We start from the raw sequence: 17,259 nt of genomic DNA, 5'->3' as shown, positions 1-17,259 counted from the left end.
GACGGAAAGCTGTGACAGACTTCAGCAAGGTTATTTTGAAATCTATTTTGCTACAAAACCGTCAGTGTGAGTGTCTTTGTGCACTGGAACTCACTCACGAGAGGCAAACACAAAAGACAACGATCTCTTAAACCCACCATATGATTCTCTTTAGGCCCAGCCACCTGGCAGATACTCATCATCATTTCAGAATTCTTAGAATATAGCTGTCATTAAACAATGTGAAACGGACTTTTAATGTTGTGGACATCTGCAGTTAAATCGTATTGTCTTATCTTAACCTGGTATATCACAGAAGCTAGAGCTAATATAAATTTTCTTTGCCATATTCGTTTTACTAGAACCAAAACTAGTGACTCATGAAGTGAACAAAACGGTTTTTATTCTTGGGGAGTGTAATTAATGCCAACGGCCTTACCGCAGTGGAAACACCGGTTTCCGACAGATCACCGAAGTTAATCGCTGTCTGGCTGGGCTAGCAATTGGATGGGTGACCATCTGGTCTGCCGAGCGCTGTTGGCAAGAGGGGTGCATTCAGCCCTTGTGAGACATGGAGATACGACAAGCAAAATTCGTTCATGATTACTTTTTTGGGGGGGGGGGGCAATTGACGTCATTCATCTCTCTACCCCCCCCTCCCTCCCTCTAGCTGTGATCCGGCCGGCATGTAACGACGCCAAAACTCGCGAGACTGTAGCAAGTTAAACTCATTAGAAACTCCGATATTTCGACAGGTCGGTTCCAATATCTAGGCACGAACTAGAAAAGTCTTGAAATGACAGGGAGGGTTACCTGTTGAGGTATCGACTGGTGTTAAATTTGGTAAGACACAAAGAAATGAACGACATTTAGCTGCAACGTGACACTGATGTACACTCTTTGACATAAAACTTGACCGGCGGCCGGCCGCTTCAGAGGCTAAGTCCGCGCCGATCGCGACATGGGACAATAAAACTGGCCAACTCGCTAATTCTCTAAGTCCGGTCATCTGCACAATCTGGCAACACTGCAGACTGCGGCACTTCCTGGAGGAAAACTTGTCCCATGATGGAGAAACTATAGGCTGATTGCACCTGTGGTCTAGCGGTAGCGTGCGTTGTTTCTGTTCATAATGTCAGTGGATGGAGAGCAGCTGGCATAAAATATTTTTATAGCCTCTTCTGCCTGAATACTGAACACGTGAATGTAATAGTAGCGCAGATTCAATCTATTTCGCTTTCTGACACACCGATATCAAAATTTTGTCCAGTAACCATTTTGCGGCAGATTTCCTGCAGACTGTCCTCCTCTGGACGCCGTAATCGGCAAAGCTCCGGGATCCATTTGCTGGCTACTGGCAGCGACCGTGGCGACAGCAGCGGCGCTGCACTCCCCCGTTCTTTATCGAAAGCGCCTGCTACCGCTCATCGCTTTTGATGATTTAAAACGCTTTATTATTAAATGTTGCTCCACAGAAAATTTCTACGATTTCCATTCACGCTCAAAAGCAACGGAGACAGACGCCCTGATTAGTAGGCGGGTATTATATTACATTAATCGGCAAGAGCTGAGTATGGCCCGAAATTAATTTTATAGACTGGGACGAAATTAAATCACCTCACTACATTCGATGAATTTATAAATGCTTCATACCTCGTTTCTTTTCCTTTCAAACTCAATTATTTGTGCAACTTTTGGTCAATGTTTGGATGTTTTCGTCAAGCCAGAGTGAGCGTCTGTGGTGTAAAGTGTATTACAGATCTTGTTTCATTTCTTATGGTAAGTCTATGCGATAAACTGTGTGAATACCTTGCAATGCATGCTCTGTAGCAGTGCAGGAACACTGCACATTTGGAGTTCCATGTATGGGTTCATGAAGTATTTATTGTTGATCGGAAGTGATAGTTAAGGTCATCAGATTTAAACCAGAAAAATTTGTCGTTTTGAAGGTTTCAGAGAACGGAAAGGAATTGCTAACGCCGGTGTTAGAAAACGTCTACAGTTAAATGCTATTGCAAAAATTTAGAAGAAGGGAACTATATTAATGAAAATGTGCGCTTCGTAAACAACCTTCTGACATGTTAGACCTATATGACGAACAAAGCTCAAATTTATATCGTTGAAAGTCGGTTTGAATCTTTTCAGGACCTATTTTACAGTGAAGCACCTTGGAATTTGCAAAGCAGAAGTCCATGATATTAACTTAATTTACTAAGTCGAAATCGGACGAAGGTTCATGTTTAAAGGCATTCTTCAGATTTCGCATAAGAAATTTTTACTAGCAGTTTGCAACTCCATTAATTAAAATGGAAAGTAAAAGGTTGTAGTCAGCGGCTTCTACCGTGATTCGAACTGCTATGTCTTATAGTACAAGCACTGCAAAGCACAAGGGAACCTCTGAACTAACGACACACTGGCGGCCAGAGGCGGACTATAGTCACTGCGATGTTGCCTGAGCCTCAAAACGCAACCTTAAACACACAGAGGAGGTGGAGATTACTGTTTTAACGTCCCGTCGACAACGATGTCATTAGAGACGGAGCACAAGCTCGGATTAGGGAAGGATGGGGAAGGAAATCGGCCTTCCTAAGGAACCATCCCGGCATTTGCCTGAAGCGATTTAGGGAAATCATTGAAAACCTAAATCAGGATGGCCGGGTGCGGGATTGCACCATCGTCCTCCCGAATGCACACACAAACAGGTGTTACTTATGTGAAGAACGCCGTTCTTGGAGTCCAGAAATTAAATATACTTTCTAATTGTGTCATCTTGCAGTGGATTATATCGTACGAGTCTTCGATGTGGGAAACGAATGTCAAGTGAATTTAGCGAGGTAACGCCGACCTACACCCGGAAGTAAATGCACTATCAGAGTGTTGACAAATACTTGCTACGATGCTGCCATTTCTCGGCTCTCTGACGAGGCAGCTCTTCAGCGAAATGCTTGCCGTGATTCTCCGATACGGTTCTTCAGAGTGGAGACGCGCGCGCACGTTTGGTTTTTATGCGGCGTTCTCCCCTGATGGTTTCTGACGTCGCCTTGTGGGCTATGGATACATATGAGACACTCAATTATCATTAATCCAGAATGATACAAGTTTCAGCTTCCGGCGTGGAAGAAGGCTGTTGACGCCGACATTATATCATTTCAACGTAGGGAAAGCAAAACGGATCATTCACTGTTTCTCATTCAACATAAAGCATGTGAGATAAATTTCCGTAACGTTCATAATCATCTAAAAATACAAACGAAGTAAAAATACACCGGAAGCTTATTCGAATTGAATATAATGTAAGATACCACACGCTTTGCACCTCGATGTCGAATTTGTCCACTTGCAATCTTTTGCAGCATACACATAGAATGTCATGATTACCACGGGAATGAAGAAATATGTTGGTGAGGATGGAAGCAAGAAAGGACGCAGTCAACAAATATACCATTCCTCATGGCATACATTTCATTTGACACGTAAGAAGAGGTAAAGCGGGAATTTACTTTCGTTAACACGAAAGACATGCCGCACATATTGATAACGAGGAAGTCTGCGTCTTCATACGTTTCCTTAGCAAATATCAACTTTAAATTGCATAAAGCAAACATTTTTAAAAGACACGAATTCCTACCCAGCATCTATTGTCCCTGTTAACGAACGACGAGAGATGTTAAATATTGCTTCTTCACAAGTAACTTACTTGAAATGCCGTGAGGTAAAGCTGTGTGTTGGACACGGATTCGAACCCGGAACCTAATCGGATTGCTATCGAAGCACAGTCAAATGTGACATATCGGAATTTTGCGGCAGTAGCTAGATGTTTTAACTGAAATGACGAGACGAAACATTAATTTTTTCCTTCCCAGGACTCCAACCCGGCACCTATCACTGTTATATTCTAGAGAAAACGAACGTTAAATATGGGTTTGTTGCACCAGCAGTGACATGTGAGCATGTTTGAACTGAAATAATATGACGAAGAGTTCAGCGCTCACTGGGAATAGAGCCCCACACATATCGTTGTTGACTACACACAAAGAGAAGTCAGCTACCGAATTTTTCTCCACCAGCTGCTCAGAATAGCATCTTGAACTTACAGTCATCTCGCAAATAGTTCTGTGTCTCACTGGGAGTTAAAAACGTCAGATATCGTTAGTGTTGACAGCGAATGAAAATACATTACAAATCAAAATTATTATCCACCAGCAGATAGGTGTTCTCATGATAGAGCTTGATAATACATAATTAAATCTTTAGTGCCGGGCCAGTATTCGATCCCATTCACGCGTAATATGTGAAGGTGTTGAGGAATCAGCAGTTTTGGACAAACAACAAATTGTAGCCGAGCTGTATTGCCACGAAGGGATCAAATTCCGCGTTAAGGGCGGTCTGAGTTGCATTCCCAGTTCAGAACCAATTTTATCGACATACAGAAGCTCAAATAAAAGATGGAATAAGTGTCCTGTGAGCATACATAGCGTTTGTGTCGTCACTTGAAATAAATAACTAGTATAAGAAAGGTTACTGGTGATAGAGTTTCTACATGTCGCCACTCCAGACTTTATTGTGGTTCAACCTACCGTCTACTTGGTAAAGAAGGAATATCATCTTTAATGTGAATTTTCAGACCACGCAGCCATTATATCTCCTTCACTTGGTGTAGCCAGGAGAGAATGGAATCTGTCTCTCCCTATCTAAAATCATTGACAGAAGTGGGAATCGAACCCAGACCATAGGTATAACAACCTACCATCCGTCCAACAGACCACGAAATCCCCTTCTCTGCGAGTCATTTTTCTATCGTAACGCAGTTGCGCCACACTGGATGAGAATTCTGACACACAGGCTCCCTGTAGTAATTTGCAGCATGTTCAGTAAATTCATTTACCTGGTTAACCGAATCACCATGAACTACCTGCCTCGGCTACCCAGTGCATACATTCGACTATTTTGTAATCACAGAAATAAAATCACGTAACTGCCACCTACACACAACTGCCAACAGTGTAGGATGCAGAAGTTTAAATAGGAAGTGTTCCTTTCCACTTGAGCTATTCTATTGCGCTATTTGTTACTAGAAAACGTCACTCAGTCCAAAAGAAAAGCTGTAACTGTTTGTCTCTCAGAAGTCAAGACCTGGCCATATGCATAATCTCACAGTACTGTGGAATCAAAAAGTTCTGGAGGAATAGTTGCCGAGCTCTGGAGCTGTTGTAGCTACGTGTCAGCTTGTAGCATAGATAAGATGTCGCGAGTTCGAATACATTCAGTGCCACATTTAATAAAACGCAATTCTGCTCTCTGCTGAAGTTATCAATCTAATGGAACTTTGAACTTAATTCCCTTCACTTCTCAACCCAAAGTAGTCGCATGTGGAAAAAGGACTAACTACTGTGACATTTTGTTCTGTTCAGGTTTAATAGACAGCAGGCAGCAGATGCATCTCGAAGATGTGTAGGGAGAGCGCATCGTGCCATAATATGTCAGAAAAGTATTTTCTACATTAGCTGTCGTGTGGTAGTGATATTTTATTCTTCTTCAAACTTTGACAGCTTTAACTCAGAACAAGTTTTCTACATGCATGTAATCAATAAACTGCATGTGCATTGTCAGACTGTCATAGGTAACATCAGAGAATTCGCATATATCGTTGATGATTAATTTCTCTCTCATGTTTACTATTGTTTTAACAACACTAAAGGAAACCTTACGAAAATTGTGCACTGTATTATAAGAAATGAAATAAAACTAACCATGATAACCTTACGACGAAAGTATCTGTACACAAGCATGCCTCTATCGACACGAATTAGTAAAATACTACTCACTTAGATTTTGATTGGGTCTGTGTTTAATTGGTATGCTGTGTCATACTCAAGAGGTATGCAAATGTGGCATTTCATAAATATAGTTACGTATTCCTAGAAACCCAAAATTCGCTTGTCAGCAGCGGAAAGAGGCGTTACCTGTTGTGCAGCATTGTAAGTTTTTCAACATTGCACTATGAGCTGAAAGCGTTTTCTTGCGATTTCCTTATTGATGTTTGATCTGACTGCTTGTAGCTCTTTCACAGAAGGGATAAAAACGTTACAGTCAGTGAGACTGGAACTGCGAACCGTAACAGACGCTGTTTCACAGGTCAGCACGTTACCACAGAGCTGGCGAGGAGGTATGGGTCTCAGCTCCTATTTCGAGGGCAATAGTAACTAGAACTCGTAAACCGCTATTTAAAGGCCGAGATTAGTTGCGATTTCCACCTGCAACGACTTTCCTGGGCTGAAAACCGTAAATTTTCAATCTTTTGTTACCCTTCAAGCGATAATAACTCAGATTATTCAATGGAAATGACAGGTAAAATCAAGTGAACTTTGAGGCTTAATTCCGTGCACACCAGGAAGTAACTCGTCGATCACAGAGTTGCCAAACATACGTTGCCTTGTTGCCAAATCTCAGTTACACTACCAGCAGGAAGAAGACGAACCGATGTGATCCTACAGCGGTCTGGGAAGTGACCATAGCTGGTGTCTCCCAAGTCGCGGCTGCTACGGCCTGGAATACGTAATGCGTCTGATTCGCTTTCTGTAACTAGGTTTAGGGCCTGGAGCGTAGTTACTAATAATACTCAGAACTGACTGCAAACTGAGCATCATAAATCAGTAACTCTCATTGTTGTTTTTATATTTCTTTCGTAAGTGTACTCAAAACTAAGAAAGTCATTCACAGGCGTTTTCGTGCCTCGCCGATAGTCGAGCACAACAAACAAATAATAAAAAAAATGAATGTGTGTGTGTGTGTGTTTGTGTGTGTGTGTGTGTGTGTGTGTGTGTGTGTGTGTGGGAGAGAGAGAGAGAGAGAGAGAGAGAGAGAGAGAGAGAGAGAGAGAGGGAGGGAGGGAAATAAAAAGCAATGAGAGAGAGTGTAAAAAATTGTTGTAAAGAAATTGAATCATGGTATTTAAAGAACTTTTTCATTAAAATGACACGTTCCACATCATTACGAAATGTCGTATTCATGATCTATTGAACAAGAGGTAATCTAATGTAATCTAATCTAACCTAATCACATCATATTGATGATTAGCCATGAAGAGTCATGAATTACCGAAAGTTTTGCCAATACCAGTAACCAAATCTAAACTTGAAAATAAAAGACGACAATTTTTGTAATAAACCGTGACTCCTATCAAGACCCTTTCGTCCCTGTTATCTAATCACGAAAGATGTCTGGTATACCTCCATTCTGAAGTAACAAAGTGTGCATGCATTTAAAGATGAAGTGCATGATGTGAAGTTCTGTGACGGAGATACGAACCCAACACGTAATCCGATTGTTAACTAAGAAAAATCAAATGTTACGTATCGGCTTTTCTTACGAGCCGCTAGGTGTCTGAATCTAAAATAAGGATACAAACTTTTGTGCCTAAGCGACAATCGAACTGCACACCTATCGTGCATCCACGAATATAGCGTAAGTATCAGTTGCTTACTCATGAACAGTAAGATGTGTGCGTGTTTGACCAGAAATAACGACACCTGTTGCGATTGTTGGCAACACATGAACAGACATTGAAATTGCGCGTTAATTTTCACTAGCAGGTCGGTGTGCACTTGATAAAGCTAGAAATGAAATTATGAATATTTTTGTACTGGATCAGGTTTCAGACCCACATACTTACCTTTGGAGACCTAGAGAAGATTGCAGTCTTGGGAAAAGGAACGAAATGACTGAACTATACTGTTCCGAGAGATTCAGATCCTCGAAAGAGGAGATACGAATTCGAATCACAGTCCAGCACCAAATTTTTAAACGTCTCTAGTTCAATCAAGTACAAGTAAAATAAGAGCCCTGTCCCTTTAAATGGCTATCGGTTCATTAAATAAAATAAAATTTGCTAATGTAAGTAAGCTTACTGGCGACTGTATTTCTGTTTACCATGATTTCCGCTGTGTCATTTCCCAACGTAAACCGGCTCTGCCCAGTCGGTAATGAAGGAACGTGATGTTTAATGCGGATTCTGGATTATAACGTCTTTCTCTTGAGGTTACCAGAGGTAAAATAAATATGTTTGTGCCTCTTAAAAGTAAATGCCTGAACCCACTCATTGCACCTGTGATAGCTCGTTCCACCAGACCATTGTGGTCACATTACCCAGCCCCAGGAGTGTGCTGTAACGGATGATGTGCTTAGCTTACAAAATTAGTCACGGTGGAAAAAATGCGAGTCTATTAAATGGTCAAGTAGAAGCAAGCCTCTGACACAGAGATTATGCTATTCTCATGTCAGCAGGATGTAAAGACTCTTCTAGGCATCATAGGCAGGATGTGAAGCCATTTTGATTTTTCACAAATTCAGCAAATTTCTTAGTTCGCGAAAATCCACTGTGAAGTGTGAAGTTGCCGGATAATTCGATTATTACTGTTGTTATTAATATCATTTTAATTATACCGCTGCTGGAACTCAAGTGCTTGAACATCATTTAATGCCTTTTGGTCACTATAGAAGTAGTTTCCCATGAACAGTTTCTTTCCCTGTCTACGGAATCCTTTTCATGTTAATATCAAACACCAGCAATTAGTCGTAGGTTACATTGAAACTAAAGTAATTGACGAAGACGTTACGTGGTAACAAAATCGCACTGCCTTTCTTCATTTACTTTCGCCTAGAAATGGCTATCGAGTACTGACAAACCAAAAGGCAAGTGATCTTACTGCCTTCCGATATACGTTGCTGTTAGTTCTTCCACATGATGTGGTCGACATGACCTGTTTCAAGTAGTGTATGACAGACAGTGTTTTAGAAAATCTATTGTTTCCCTTTGCAATAAACAGAAGTATTTTCATTCTAAGCTGTCCAAGTACAAAATTTTCGCAATATTAGTTCAAATTTAATATTCGCTTCTATAATGTAGGAAAGTATTTCGCAGTCGCAAACTCGCATCCGAAACGTTGACCTTACACTTAGTCGCTGACCATAAAGTCTAGCTCAGAGTGACACCAGTTTAAATAATCTAATGTAGCGAAGACTGTTTGCCAGTGCTCTTTCTCACCGGAAAATACGCAATTCACTCATTTGGCTCCATAACTACACTGTAACAGTAATTTCTGTGTGAAATTTGTCAGTAAGCTTTCGCCTTCCAACCGGCAAAATACGGAAGAGTACGGCCGGTAAACAATTCACAAACCACGATTTAGTGCCGATAAGACGATTTCTTTAAACATTGTCGAAGCTGAGGGAATTTAGTTTCTGCTTAAATTGTCTTAAGCAGCAACGTTCACAGATATCTCAAATAGGAAAAAGCTGAATATCCAGGTACGAAAGTTGTAAAACAAACTTCCCACAGTTTGTGTCAGGTTGATCTTTTCGTCTGATAACACTGCTTAAGTATTCTGTCTAAGAGGTATCACAAGTAGTATCCCTGTAGCTGTGGGAACCATTGGTTGAAAACGAGTTTAACACCAATGGGGTACAGGGCTGCTAAATTTTCAAAATTATTATCAACCTAAGTCTGAGTCCATCCACAAACTGAGGCGTATTTATAATATTGAAGCTAGACTGTGTATCCTTGTCTTTCTTGAGTGGTCATTGGAAGGCGTTTACACAGACGTATACAATACTATGAATACTTCGAACGGTATGGTTAACGTTGCTCTCTTAAAAAATACATTTTGTTTTAAATTCTTCTGGGTCTTAAGCGTACAATATGTGTTGTAGATACAGTCTCAGACCAAAAAATTGACCGCCGAGTCGTTCACGTAAGGTGGACAATACAGTCATGCTCCTCTCAGAATTCTATGTCTGGCAATATGCTCGATCTGGCAACATGTAGACTGCGGCACTTCCCAGAGGAAGTCTTGACTCCAGTCTTAGTACATTACTCTTGACTACGACCGTAGTCGTGAGGTAAAACGCGAGACCAGCTAATATGATATTGTAGATTCGCTTGTATTACACTCATAGCTTCAGCACCGAGAGGAAAGGGACGATAAAAATTTTGTCGATATGTGCTTTCGGTCGCCAGACGTCATATTAGCTGGTCTCGCGTTTTACCTCAAGACTACGGTCGTGTTCCAGCAGCGGTATGAATAAAATGATATTAATAATAACAGTAATAATCGAATTATCCGGCAACTTCACACTTCACAGTGGATTTTCTAGAACTACGAAATTTGCTGAATTTGTGAAAAATCAAAATGGCTTCACATCCAGCCTATGATGCCTAGAAGAGTCTTTACATCCTGCTGACATGAGAATAGCATAATCTCTGCGTCAGAAGCTTGCTTCTACTTGACCATTTAATAGACTCGCATTTTTTCCACCGTGACTAATTTTGTAAGCTAAGCACATCATCCGTTACAGCACACTCCTGGGGCTGGGTAATGTGACCACAATGGTCTGGTGGAACGAGCTATCACAGGTGCAATGAGTGGGTTCAGGCATTTACTTTTAAGAGGCACAAACATATTTATTTTACCTCTGGTAACCTCAAGAGAAAGACGTTATAATCCAGAATCCGCATTAAACATCACGTTCCTTCATTACCGACTGGGCAGAGCCGGTTTACGTTGGGAAATGACACAGCGGAAATCATGGTAAACAGAAATACAGTCGCCAGTAAGCTTACTTACATTAGCAAATTTTATTTTATTTAATGAACCGATAGCCATTTAAAGGGACAGGGCTCTTATTTTACTTGTACTTGATTGAACTAGAGACGTTTAAAAATTTGGTGCTGGACTGTGATTCGAATTCGTATCTCCTCTTTCGAGGATCTGAATCTCTCGGAACAGTATAGTTCAGTCATTTCGTTCCTTTTCCCAAGACTGCAATCTCCTCTAGGTCTCCAAAGGTAAGTATGTGGGTCTGAAACCTGATCCAGTACAAAAATATTCATAATTTCATTTCTAGCTTTATCAAGTGCACACCGACCTGCTAGTGAAAATTAACGCGCAATTTCAATGTCTGTTCATGTGTTGCCAACAATCGCAACAGGTGTCGTTATTTCTGGTCAAACACGCACACATCTTACTGTTCATGAGTAAGCAACTGATACTTACGCTATATTCGTGGATGCACGATAGGTGTGCAGTTCGATTGTCGCTTAGGCACAAAAGTTTGTATCCTTATTTTAGATTCAGACACCTAGCGGTTCGTAAGAAAAGCCGATACGTAACATTTGATTTTTCTTAGTTAACAATCGGATTACGTGTTGGGTTCGTATCTCCGTCACAGAACTTCACATCATGCACTTCATCTTTAAATGCATGCACACTTTGTTACTTCAGAATGGAGGTATATCAGACATCTTTCGTGGCTAGATAACAGGGACGAAAGGGTCTTGATAGGAGTCACGGTTTATTACAAAAATTGTCGTCTTTTATTTTCAAGTTTAGATTTGGTTACTGGTATTGGCAAAACTTTCGGTAATTCATGACTCTTCATGGCCAATCATCAATATGATGTGATTAGATTAGATTAGATTACATTAGATTACCTCTTGTTCAATAGATCATGAATACGACATTTCGTAATGATGTGGAACGTGTCATTTTAATGAAAAATTTCTTTAAATAGAATGATTTTTATTTCCCCCCCCCCCCCCCCTCTCTCTCTCTCTCTCTCTCTCACACACACACACACACACACACACACACACACACACACACACACAATCTTTTTTTTTTTATTTGTTTGTTGTGCTCGACTATCGGCGAGGCACGAAAACGCCTGTGAATGACTTTCTTAGTTTTGAGTACACTTACGAAAGAAATATAAAAACAACAATGAGAGTTACTGATTTATGATGCTCAGTTTGCAGTCAGTTCTGAGTATTATTAGTAACTACGCTCCAGGCCCTAAACCTAGTTACAGAAAGCGAATCAGACGCATTACGTATTCCAGGCCGTAGCAGCCGCGACTTGGAGACACCAGCTATGGTCACTTCCCAGACCGCTGTAGGATCACATCGGTTCGTCTTCTTCCTGCTGGTACTGTAACTGAGATTTAGCAACAAGGCAACGTATGTTTGGCAGCTCTGTGATCGACGAGTTACTTCCTGGTGTGTACGGAATTAAGCCTCAAAGTTCGCTTGATTTTACCTGTCATTTCCATTGAATAATCTGAGTTATTATCGCTTGAAGGGTAACAAAAGATTGAAAATTTACGGTTTTCAGCCCAGGAAAATCGTTGAAGGTGGAAATCGCAACTGATCTCGACCTTTAAATAGCGGTTTACGAGTTCTAGTTACTATTGCCCTCGAAATAGGAAGCTGAGACCCATACCTCCTCGCCAGCTCTGTGGTAACGTGCTGACCTGTGAAACAGCGTCTGTTACGGTTCGCAGTTCCAGTCTCACTGACTGTAACGTTTTTATCCCTTCTGTGAAAGAGCTACAAGCAGTCAGATCAAACATCAATAAGGAAATCGCAAGAAAACGCTTTCAGCTCATAGTGCAATGTTGAAAAACTTACAATGCTGCACAACAGGTAACGCCTCTTTCCGCTGCTGACAAGCGAATTTTGGGTTTCTAGGAATACGTAACTATATTTATGAAATGCCACATTTGCATACCTCTTGAGTATGACACAGCATACCAATTAAACACAGACCCAATCAAAATCTAAGTGAGTAGTATTTTACTAATTCGTGTCGATAGAGGCATGCTTGTGTACAGATACTTTCGTCGTAAGGTTATCATGGTTAGTTTTATTTCATTTCTTATAATACAGTGCACAATTTTCGTAAGGTTTCCTTTAGTGTTGTTAAAACAATAGTAAACATGAGAGAGAAATTAATCATCAACGATATATGCGAATTCTCTGATGTTACCTATGACAGTCTGACAATGCACATGCAGTTTATTGATTACATGCATGTAGAAAACTTGTTCTGAGTTAAAGCTGTCAAAGTTTGAAGAAGAATAAAATATCACTACCACACGACAGCTAATGTAGAAAATACTTTTCTGACATATTATGGCACGATGCGCTCTCCCTACACATCTTCGAGATGCATCTGCTGCCTGCTGTCTATTAAACCTGAACAGAACAAAATGTCACAGTAGTTAGTCCTTTTTCCACATGCGACTACTTTGGGTTGAGAAGTGAAGGGAATTAAGTTCAAAGTTCCATTAGATTGATAACTTCAGCAGAGAGCAGAATTGCGTTTTATTAAATGTGGCACTGAATGTATTCGAACTCGCGACATCTTATCTATGCTACAAGCTGACACGTAGCTACAACAGCTCCAGAGCTCGGCAACTATTCCTCCAGAACTTTTTGATTCCACAGTACTGTGAGATTATGCATATGGCCAGGTCTTGACTTCTGAGAGACAAACAGTTACAGCTTTTCTTTTGGACTGAGCGACGTTTTCTAGTAACAAATAGCGCAATAGAATAGCTCAAGTGGAAAGGAACACTTCCTATTTAAACTTCTGCATCCTACACTGTTGGCAGTTGTGTGTAGGTGGCAGTTACGTGATTTTATTTCTGTGATTACAAAATAGTCGAATGTATGCACTGGGTAGCCGAGGCAGGTAGTTCATGGTGATTCGGTTAACCAGGTAAATGAATTTACTGAACATGCTGCAAATTACTACAGGGAGCCTGTGTGTCAGAATTCTCATCCAGTGTGGCGCAACTGCGTTACGATAGAAAAATGACTCGCAGAGAAGGGGATTTCGTGGTCTGTTGGACGGATGGTAGGTTGTTATACCTATGGTCTGGGTTCGATTCCCACTTCTGTCAATGATTTTAGATAGGGAGAGACAGATTCCATTCTCTCCTGGCTACACCAAGTGAAGGAGATATAATGGCTGCGTGGTCTGAAAATTCACATTAAAGATGATATTCCTTCTTTACCAAGTAGACGGTAGGTTGAACCACAATAAAGTCTGGAGTGGCGACATGTAGAAACTCTATCACCAGTAACCTTCCTTATACTAGTTATTTATTTCAAGTGACGACACAAACGCTATGTATGGTCACAGGACACTTATTCCATCTTTTATTTGAGCTTCTGTATGTCGATAAAATTGGTTCTGAACTGGGAATGCAACTCAGACCGCCCTTAACGCGGAATTTGATCCCTTCGTGGCAATACAGCTCGGCTACAATTTGTTGTTTGTCCAAAACTGCAGATTCCTCAACACCTTCACATATTACGTGTGAATGGGATCGAATACTGGCCCGGCACTAAAGATTTAATTATGTATTATCAAGCTCTATCATGAGAACACCTATCTGCTGGTGGATAATAATTTTGATTTGTAATGTATTTTCATTCGCTGTCAACACTAACGATATCTGACGTTTTTAACTCCCAGTGAGACACAGAACTATTTGCGAGATGACTGTAAGTTCAAGATGCTATTCTGAGCAGCTGGTGGAGAAAAATTCGGTAGCTGACTTCTCTTTGTGTGTAGTCAACAACGATATGTGTGGGGCTCTATTCCCAGTGAGCGCTGAACTCTTCGTCATATTATTTCAATTCAAACATGCTCACATGTCACTGCTGGTGCAACAAACCTATATTTAACGTTCGTTTTCTCTAGAATATAACAGCGATAGGTGCCGGGTTGGAGTCCTGGGAAGGAAAAAATTAATGTTTCGTCTCGTCATTTCAGTTAAAACATCTAGCTACTGCCGCAAAATTCCGATATGTCACATTTGACTGTGCTTCGATAGCAATCCGATTAGGTTCCGGGTTCGAATCCGTGTCCAACACACAGCTTTACCTCACGGCATTTCAAGTAAGTTACTTGTGAAGAAGCAATATTTAACATGTCTCGTCATTCGTTAACAGGGACAATAGATGCTGGGTAGAAATTCGTGTCTGTTAAAAATGTTTGCGTTATGCAATTTAAAGTTGATATTTGCTAACTGATACTGTCTAAAATCGAGGTATATCACTCTCTGTATGCCTAATCAGGAATGACTGTTAGTGTCCGTCAGTCACGAAATCTTTGCTTAGTCTGCATGAGCTGGGTTTGAATCCAAATGCAGAACAAGACGGTTCGTCGTGTCATTTAATGTTAATACATATTCTCAACTAGCTGCTTGTGAATAACTTAAATTTTTAATGTCATTTTGTGTTAAATAGTTCAAATGGTTCAAATGGCTCTGAGCACTATGGGACTTAACTTCTAAGGTCATCAGTCCCCTAGAACTTAGAACTACTTAAACCTAACTAACCTAAGGACATCACACAACACCCAGCCATCACGAGGCAGAGAAAATCCCTGACCCCGCCGGGAATCGAACCCGGGAACCCGGGCGCGGGTAGCGAGAACGCTACCGCACGACCACGAGCTGCGGGCACATCAATAATAACCTCGTGTATTGCTTCAGTGACTGTTACCGTCTTGTTTGACACCGAGATGATGAGGAATACTACTGTCGCAAATCCTGAGGGGTTTTCGAAACACATACGATACGGAGGGCTAAGAATAGTCTCTCAGTTTTGACCTTTAGAATAGTAGTTGCCGCGCGGTGTGGCCGCGCGGTCGAGTGCGACGTGTCACAGATTTCACGGCCGCTTCTGCCGGAGGTTCGGGTCCTCCCCCGGGCATGAATGTGTGTGTTGTCCTTCGAATAAGTTAAAGTTAGTGTAAGTAGTTTCTACGTCTAGGGACTGTTGACCCTAGCAGTTTGGTCCTTTAGTCATTAGAACTTAAAAAAGAGCACTAGCGGAAGGAATTGATAAGATCAAGCTTCTGCAGAACAACTGGAACTAATGAAAAAAAAAGCAGCTATGGTTACACAATTTGAGCACTTTACTGCAGCAGTGCCTTGTTCGCACAGTAGTAAATACTGCCCTTACCATAATCGTAGCTGACGTATACAGCTCCCAACGTGAAACATGAAGAGTACGACCACCTTTCGCATGAAGCGACCATTTTGAACTGAAATACGTTTCCTAACTCAAAACCACTCCTTCTGTGATAATTATTGACAATATTTGATCGAGATGACAAGAAAATATTAAATGGATGTAGCAGATACAATGTAGCCCCACAACCGCAAATCATTCTCATACTAACACAGTTGCCAACAAAGGTGTACGACGTTGTGAGTCCTTGACTACGTTAGTGGCAAGAAGATTCCGTTTCCTTAGCAGGAATTCTTCACGAACGGATGCGGATGCATTGCAGTCCGAATGACAGGTATGGCGGTATGCCTACATGTCTAAAAAGAGCAGAAAACCTAATTGTTAACCCTTTGAGTAATATTCCCACGTCTGTGACTCGTATCATGGTTAAAGCCCATGTATTACCACTGTTCGTGCTTACCTACATCATCAAATAACAGCAGAAACGGAGAGAAATACTTTCGGAGTATACGCCTTGATATTTGAATTCATTTTTGGATGTAGCAGATTTTATTTTTCAATAAAGCTATTGTTTCTATTTCCAGACAACATTTCATATCCTTCTTACTTCTGCGCAGCAGTTATTTTGCTGCCCACATGGGAAACCACGCCTACGACTACCACCGTCTCATTTCCTGACCTAATACATTCTGCATAGCCTTACGTAATTTTACTGCTGCTCATTACCCTTTTATTAAAGGCTATACATCAAGGAAAGAGAAATAACATCTACATGCAATGTTTACCGTGATGCAATCAAAAAATTGTGCTTATAAAAGTGCTCAGAACCGCTGAACGAGCCTTTCAATTTGCAGCACACTCCAGACCGAGTGAAACAAAATAATATTAAGAGGAGCAAGTTGACCATAGCGAGCGTCCGGAGGGTTTGATGTAGTGCCGTGAAGTTGGACCAGTTTCAATCGAATTTAGTTCCTGATAGAACAAAATGTGATCTTGATACAAAAGCATCAGTGTACTCATATGGGAGCTCCTTCCGACGTGTAATTGATAGAATACCTGGTCACGTTAGGTAACGTTTCGCTTGCGACCATCACTGATTTTAATTTCAGCCCATTCCTTGATGACGCACATTTTTTCATTGTTTCCGGCCTCAGATAATTCCTAAAGCGTTATATCGTGTGTTAGTCACACCGTAAGTTAGACACCCATAAAGCTCTGGCTTGCTTTAGAGCATCAAATTGAGCAGCGATTCGAAAATACAAAAGACCACTTCTGAAGAAGGGCCTGCTGGCAGCAGCACTGTGGGCAGTATCAATGCCCATGTTTTACGTCACAAGATACAGAAGTGATTTATATACATTTCGAAAAATTCATTTACTGAATGCTTTCGAGTCTGGTAGCGTATGGGAAGGGTGTTTTTGTCATGATGAAAAGTCGCGTAACGCAGATTTCACTAG

At 41.0% G+C, this 17,259-nt stretch overlaps 1 pseudogene; it reads left to right on the top strand.

Annotated features, from left to right (window-relative positions):
• Positions 1-404: 404 nt before the first annotated feature.
• On the top strand, positions 405-522 carry LOC124709204 (annotated as a pseudogene).
• Positions 523-17,259: the final 16,737 nt, after the last annotated feature.

Source organism: Schistocerca piceifrons, chromosome 7 (genome assembly GCF_021461385.2).
Source record: "Schistocerca piceifrons isolate TAMUIC-IGC-003096 chromosome 7, iqSchPice1.1, whole genome shotgun sequence".
NCBI lineage: Eukaryota > Metazoa > Arthropoda > Insecta > Orthoptera > Acrididae > Schistocerca > Schistocerca piceifrons.
This window is presented reverse-complemented; position numbering and strand designations above follow the sequence as displayed.